Raw genomic sequence first — 7594 nt, 5'->3', positions numbered from 1 at the left:
AATATTTTCTTCTCTCCCTTGTCATTTTTCATCTCTCTTCTTTCTAGAAATAAGAAATGATTTTTTTGAGACTTTCCAAGAAGACCTTAACAGTTCACATAATCTTTCTCATTTTCAACACTGAAAATCTTGCTCTGAAGTGAGGCCTAGACCCTCAGGGGCCCCTGGGCCCACGATTGCCTTTTCCCATTTCACAGTTTGCAAAGCAGAGCATGGCAGGTGCTCAGAGACTGCAGCCTCCCATGGAGTCAGCCAGCTCCTTAGCTGATTAGCGTATGCCGGGAGTCTGCTTGCCCCGGCAGAGAGGCCTTCTTTGTCCACACAAGCATCAAACTTGAATCGACCCAGCCACTGTTCAGACCATGCTGTCAACTTGAATTGCATGGTCTCCCAGCTTCAAGTGTCCTCTCCCTTCCTTGCTTCCAGCCTGAGTCCCAGAAATTTCCAGAGACAACCAGCCAGCACTCTTCTCTAGCATTGGCACATAGCAGGTGCTTGGTAACTGCTGCCTCCCTAACCTGATCCCACTCCTCTCTGCCCCGGCCCTAGGGAATCCCCTCCTCTGAATTCCCACCCCCCTCACTCCATGTATCTCCAACTGGCTGCTGACCCAGCAGACTCTGAACTGAGACTTCCAGAACCCGGCTGTGAGTTGTCTGCCTCGTATTTTACCGCCGCACCAATTTTGTCGCCCAAAACACGAAGTTCTGGCTGGGCCTTGCTTGTGGTAGGTGCCCCACAAATAAGAACCGGGCATTCCAGGCTTAGGAGAGACCAAGGCATAATGGAGGTAAAGCAGGCCAGGAAAGAAAGTCACCATTTACGTTTGGAAGTTTCCTCTCTCTGGTTCTGAATTGTATTCTCTTGCAGACTGAGCCCTTGAACCCAGCACCAAAATGCCCATTTCCCCTTCCAAGGGAGGATGGATGGAGTTTTAGAACTGAACCGGAACAGAGTGAGAAAATCCAGAACATATAAAAAACCTGAATTGAAGGGGTGATGAGGGTCAAACCAGGAAAGCAGAATTCCGTCGAGGGGATTTTCACAAGGCCAGAAATAGGTGTAAAAGCCAGAGGGGTCAGCCAGGCTCTTACTGAGATGCATCCCAGACAGAGAACAAGGGAGGAGCAGGGGCTGGGACAATCGCTGGGGAGGAGCCTGGCGAGCCTGGAGCTCATTTTCACCGGTGAGAACAGGGCGTTTGGGAGGCCGAGCCCAATTTAATGGCTAAGAATCGGGAGCTGCTGGTGGCCGGCCGATTTCATTGAAACTGTATGTGCCTTTTCACTCCTAGACCCTCTCTTACATCTTGGCTCAAGGCTGCGTCCAGGGCCAGCACCTGGCTCTCAGCCAGCTTGCAAGATTCCATCTCAGTCTGGATTTTGAACTCTGTCATACTTTGACTTTTTTGCCAAATGGCTTAGTGGTGCTCATGTCCAGAAGCCACCAAATCTGCATTTTGTAAAACTGCCCTCTCTTCACCAAATGCAGCCTCAATTTTTGTTAAGTACAGCCAAATAAAACAACTAGAACCTTCAAACTAGAGACGGGCTTCTCACAACCTTCTGCCCTGAGAGGACAGACATGGGGCTGCAGACACGGGAACTTACTGAGAGGCTACAAATAGGTTCCTTATCTCTTCTCCACAATGGGGAAGGCCCCTAACAGGCACTCGGTTTTTCAAATAAGATATACAAATGAGCTAACAATAAAAAAATACAAAAACATGGGTACAAAGCCTTTGGCTTCTCAGTTCCTGCCTTGTTGAAGAATTGGATTTGAAATGGCAAGGAGGAAATGAGGAAGCAAACTTTCATGTTTATTTTTGTTTTTCAGTGACGTCCCATTTCCTTTTGACCTTGTATAAACAAGGAAAAGACAGTTGGTTCAGTTATTAGAGATAACCTGTGTCTTTAAAGTAAATGTAATTTATCTAAATGGGGATCAAATAGATGACTAAAGTTCTCCACAATATAACTCTCCAACTAGTAATGATAATGAGCACAGATACCATTTAATTAAACAATTACTGTGTAACTGGCACTTACTAATCACTTTGCAATCACTTTAGAAATATCATTGGCTGCATCTGCTTCATCAGGAAATCCCATTTCTGAAAATCTATTGCAAAGAAATAAAATCATCAGTGCAGCAGTGATGTGGGTCTGGGGTGTCTGCGTGTGAACGGGTGTGCGCAGTGCTTGTGGTGGCAAAAGGGCTGAATACTGATCAGCGAGCACACGGGAATGAACTGTTATTTCCAAACCAGGGACTACTATGAAGCTGTTAAAACAGTACTTTAATCCTGTACACAGTATTTGAGTGAAGTACTCCAGAAATAAAGGCAGACACTATAATACCTCACCATTACGGACTAACTACAATGTATAAACTCAGAACTGAATCTTAGAACACAGTCTAAGAGGGGAACGGTTATCGTAATGGTCCCTAGATTGTGAGCTCTTACAGCAGTCACATCTGTTCCCGAATTGTAATGGCTATCTCCCAACTTTGACATGCTGATCCCCTAATGTATAACCTGATTGGTCTCTGGAACATTGGGTATCTCTGTGACACCTGAAACTCAGAGCTAGAGCTTGGCAGATATGAATGTCAATATTAGCACATACAGCAACTGTTGGGAAAAAAAAAAAAAACTGAAAGAGAGCCCAGACTTCAATTAGAGATATGAATAAAGTAGATCTGGTTAAGACTAGAGCAAACCAGACCAAAGGGTAAAGGTCAAAACTGACTGTGTTTTAAAACTTCAACTTCCATGTGAGACCAAGGGAAGAGATGTCTATTTGGTGCAGGATCTACATTTTCTAAACAGTTTAACACTATAGTCGGTTTGTTCAAACACCACAATTACATGGAACTTTGAATAGGAAGTGAGATATGTTATGTTAGTATAGGTTAGAGTGAAATAGTGACACATCCCAAAGTAATTTGGGCAGAGAATAAAAATATATTTGCAGGGCCCCCCTGAGGATCTGGGGGAAAGTACAGAAGTGTTGGACTTCCTCACCTGGAATGATGCTGATGTTCTCACAAACATTAGGACTGGTGGTTTGATATGTGGAGCCCTCTATCATGGGACTTGCCCTTAAGAAGTTTGTTACTGTAAAGGAGAGGCTAAACCTGCTTATAATTGTGCCTAAGAGTCTCCCCTGAGTACCTCTTTGTTGCTCAGATGTGGCCCTCTGTCTCTTTCTCTAACTAAGCACCTGGGCAGGTGAACTCACTGCCCTCCCCCCTACATAGGACCTGACTCCCAGGGGTGTAAATCTCCCTGGCATCGCAGAATATGATTCCAGGGGATGAATCTGGACCCAACTTCATGGGATTGAGAACATCTTCTTCACCAAAAGGGGGTTGCAAAATGAAACAAAATAAAGTCTCAGTGGCTGAGAGATTTCAAATGGAGTTGAGAGGTCACTCTGGTGGACATTCTTACACACTATATAGATAACACCTCTTAGGTTTTAATGTATTGGAATAGCTAGAAGTAAATACCTGAAACTCAAACTCCAACTGTGCCGGTTTGAGTGTATTGTGTCCCCCAGATGCCATTATCTTTGTAGTCTTGTGTGGGGCAAACGTTTTTGGTGCTGGTTGGATTTGCTTGGAATGTGCCCCACCCAGCTGTGGGAGATGATTCTGATGAGATGTTCCCATGGAGGCTTGGCCCCACCCATTCGGGGTGGGCCTTGATTGGTGGAGCTATATAAATGAGCTGACTCAAAGAGGAAAGGAGTGCAGCTGGGAGTGATGTTTTGAAGAGAAGCAAGCTTGCTAGAAAGGAACGTCCTGGGAGAAAGCTGTTTTGAGGCCGGAGCTTTGGAGCAGATGCCAGCTGCCTTCCTAGCTAACAGAGGTTTTCCGGAGGCCATTGGCCATCCTCCGGTGAAGGTGCCCGGTTGCTGATGTGTTGCCTTGGACGCTTTGTGGCCTTAAGACTGTAACTGTGTAGCGAAATAAACCCCCATTTTATAAAAGCCTATCCATCTCTGGTGTTTTGCATTCTCCAGCATTAGCAAACTAAGACACCAACTCAGTAGTCTGGACTCCTGAAGACAGTTGTATAACAATGTAGATTACAAGGGGTGACAGTGTGATTGTGAAGACCTTGTGGATCACACTCCCTTTATCTAATGTATGGATGGATGAGTAGAAAAATGGGGACAAAAACTAAATGAAAAACAGGGTGGGATGGAGGGGGTGATTTGGGTTTCTTCTTTACTTTTATTTTTTATTCTTATTCTTATTCTTTCTGATGTAAGGAAAATGTTCAGAAATAGATTGTGGTGACAAATGCATAACTATATGATGGTACTGTCAAGAGTTGAGTGTACACCATGGATGATTGTATGGTATGTGAATATATTTCAATAAAACTGAATTTAATTAAAAACAAAACAAACAAACAAAAAAAACCAGTGCTTTACTGGATGGATTTCCAAAAAGATTATTGAATGAGGAAAGGAGGAGGCTCTGTAAAACGATGTTCAATATGATCTCTTTTTAAAAGCGACCAGAACCCTTGTGCATGATGCTGTGCATTGGTGAAGTGTAGAGCTCTCTATGGTCTTATTCTTGAATGATTGTGGAGACAACCGTGCCACGCTGCAGGGTGGCTTTGCGAGGAGGAGCCGTGGAGAGAGCGAGATGCGGGGAGGGGGGTGGTGAGCAACTGGGAAAGGGAAAGGGGTTACACCGTAGGAAACTACCCCCAGCATATAAAATGCAACCACATTGTGTACTTACGTAAAACTGCTCATGTCAGCTATAAGTAATACAAATATTAGAAAAGTAAAATTTAAAATGGTATTGAAATCTTTCCCCAAACGTTACAAAATATTATTTTCCCCATTTTATAGATGAGGAAACTAGTCATTTGATTTGCCAAAAGACATCTGATTGGCCAAGACTTTCTGATTCCAGAGCCTAAGTTCTTTCTCTGAATATGTGATACATAATCAGTGTAAAAAAATTCAAATATTATACTAAAATTTAGTAAGGAGTATAAAAATCACCAAAACCCAGAGATACTGCTGTTAGCCCTTGGGTCCCAGCCTTCCGGGTCTCTCTGTCCAGAAACCCCTTTAACATTTCTGGCTGAAATGCCGTGTCCACTGCAGCTTCCCGGAGGAAATGGGCTTCCAGGGTCGCTCCTCCCAGGCAGGAAGCACAGGGCCGGTGGCCAAGCCAGAGGACGCGGGTGTGAGTGGACGCTGCAGAGGCCCTGCCCTCCGGAAGCCTTGTCCTGCTAACATGCTGACGCCTTGGACGGACGAGCCTCTGAGGCCGTCCCACGTGATCCTCGGCCAGGCACTTGGGACCAGCCGACCCTCAAGGGGTCACAGTGCCGCCTCTCCTGAACGTGGGACGGGCTGCAGGGCCCGGCCGTTCCCCGGGTGGGACACAGGTCTCCAGCCACCACGGCGGCAGCAGTCGGCATGCGAGGCCGCAGAAGGGCCTGGGACATCCCCGCCATCTGCCCCGGGAGTCACTGTCCTGCGAGACCCAGAGCCCCTGCTGTGGTGGCCGCAGAAGCTGGTGGTCCACAGGGGTCGGCCTCAGGACACAGCCAAGTTCCTGTTCTCCAGGAGAAGGCGTCAGGACAGGCCTGAGAGGGCGGTTCCAGGGGCTCCGGGCAGCTCAGGGTAGAATCTTCTAGTCTGGGGAGGTTGGGGCTCCAGGGCGTCCTGCTTTGAGTATTAGGAAAGGGAGACTCGGTTTGTATAGCAGGCTGGTGACCTACGTGGCTATAGATATAAATATCCAAAATACAATCTCATCATGCCACTCCCCCGCTTAAAATTCCAGTGGCTCCCTTCCAGCTCCTTCCTCGGGGCCCAGCCTTCCCGCACGCTCCTGCTTCCATCTGGAACACTCCCTATTCCACACGTCCCTAGAGAGTCCACCTCCCCCGGAGGCCTTCCTGCACTTCCCTCTGCCCCCATTAGACTCAGTCTGCAGGCCTGATGCTCTTGTGATCGTAGCGTTTATTACACTTCGTTGTATTTTTCAGTCAGACCAGGATTCTGTCCTACTCGCTATCGTGTTCCCACTGTTCAGCACAGCTCCTGGTGTGTAGTCAGCACATGTTAAGTATCTGCTGTGTATCTGAGTATTGAAATACCTTGTTTTACACAAAGGGATCAGTTTCTGTAATCTCCCTTGTTCCATTCAACAGTGCCCTTAGACTGCTCCCTTAACTTTTTTTTTTAATTCAATTTTATTGAGATATGGTCATATACCATACAGTCATCCAAAGTGTACAATCAGTGGTTCATAGTGTCATCATATAGTTGTGCATTCATCACCACAGTCAATTTTTGAACATTTTCATTACTTCAAAAAAAATAATAAAATAAAAATAAAAATGAAAAATCCCATACCCCTTATCCCCTGCTATTATTTATTTATTTTTGTCTTTGTTTTCTTACTCATCTGTCCATATACAAGGTTTTCACAATCACATGGTCACACAGTGGAAGCTACATAGTTACACAATCATCTTCAAGAATCAAGGCTACTGGATTACAGTTCAACCATTTCACGTATTTCCTTCTAGCTATTCCAATACACTAAAAACTAAAAAGGGATATCTATATAATGCATAAGAATAACCTCCAGAGTGACCTCTCGACTCCATTTGAAATCCCTCAGACCCTGAAACTTCATTTTGTTTCATTTTGCTTCCCCCTTTTTGGTCAAGAAGATTTTCTCAGTCCCATGATGCCGGGTCCATGCTCATCCCTGGGAGTCATGCCCCACGGTGCCAGGGAGATTTACATCAGGTCCCATGTAGGGGGAGGGCAGTGAGTTCACCTGCCCAGTTGGCCTAGCTAGAGAGAGAGGCCACATCTGAGAAGCAAAGAGGCATCGGGGAGACTCCTAGACACAATTATAAGCAGGTTTAGCCTCTCCTTTGCAGTAACAAGCTTCATAAGGGCAAGCCCCAAGATCAAGGGCTTGGCCTACTAAACTGGTAGTCCCCAATGCTTGCGAGAATATGAGGAATTCCCCAGGTGGGGAAGTTTAATATTTCCACATTTTCCCCCAGTTCTTCAAGGGGCCTTTGCCCAAATTACTCTGGGATGAATCGGAGCAAGGGTCATTCCCCATCAGGTTCCTCTATAAGTAGTGAGATATAATAAACTTTTGCTTCCCAACAAAATAATGATGGCTCCCTAAAATTGTACAGCACTTTATAGTTTTCAGAGTCCTGTAAAACACCTGTGGGCTTGCTATTTGTGTTTAACTGACTTGCCAAGATCATTCAGCTCTGAACTTATGGGTCCAGGCGAGCACTCAAGTTTCCTGGCTCCCAGTCCAGTAACTCTCTAGGATGTATCTGCCTCCAGCATCACAACAAACAGTGGTTAAATATTGATTCAAGACTCACTCACGGGAAAACACTATCATTTCTAATCAATATTATCACTTCCTTCTTCTAAGAACTTTTAGACAAAGACATAGACCAGACTTGTCAAACTTTTGCAGAAGAGAGCTGATAAGATCTAAGTTAGTCTACCAGCAGGGACCAGAATGTCTGTGTGAGTAAGTGTGTGTGTGTGTGTGTGTG

Source organism: Choloepus didactylus, chromosome 20 (genome assembly GCF_015220235.1).
Source record: "Choloepus didactylus isolate mChoDid1 chromosome 20, mChoDid1.pri, whole genome shotgun sequence".
NCBI classification, from domain to species: domain Eukaryota; kingdom Metazoa; phylum Chordata; class Mammalia; order Pilosa; family Megalonychidae; genus Choloepus; species Choloepus didactylus.
The sequence above is the reverse complement of the archived record's forward strand: the minus strand, read 5'-3'. Positions refer to the sequence as shown.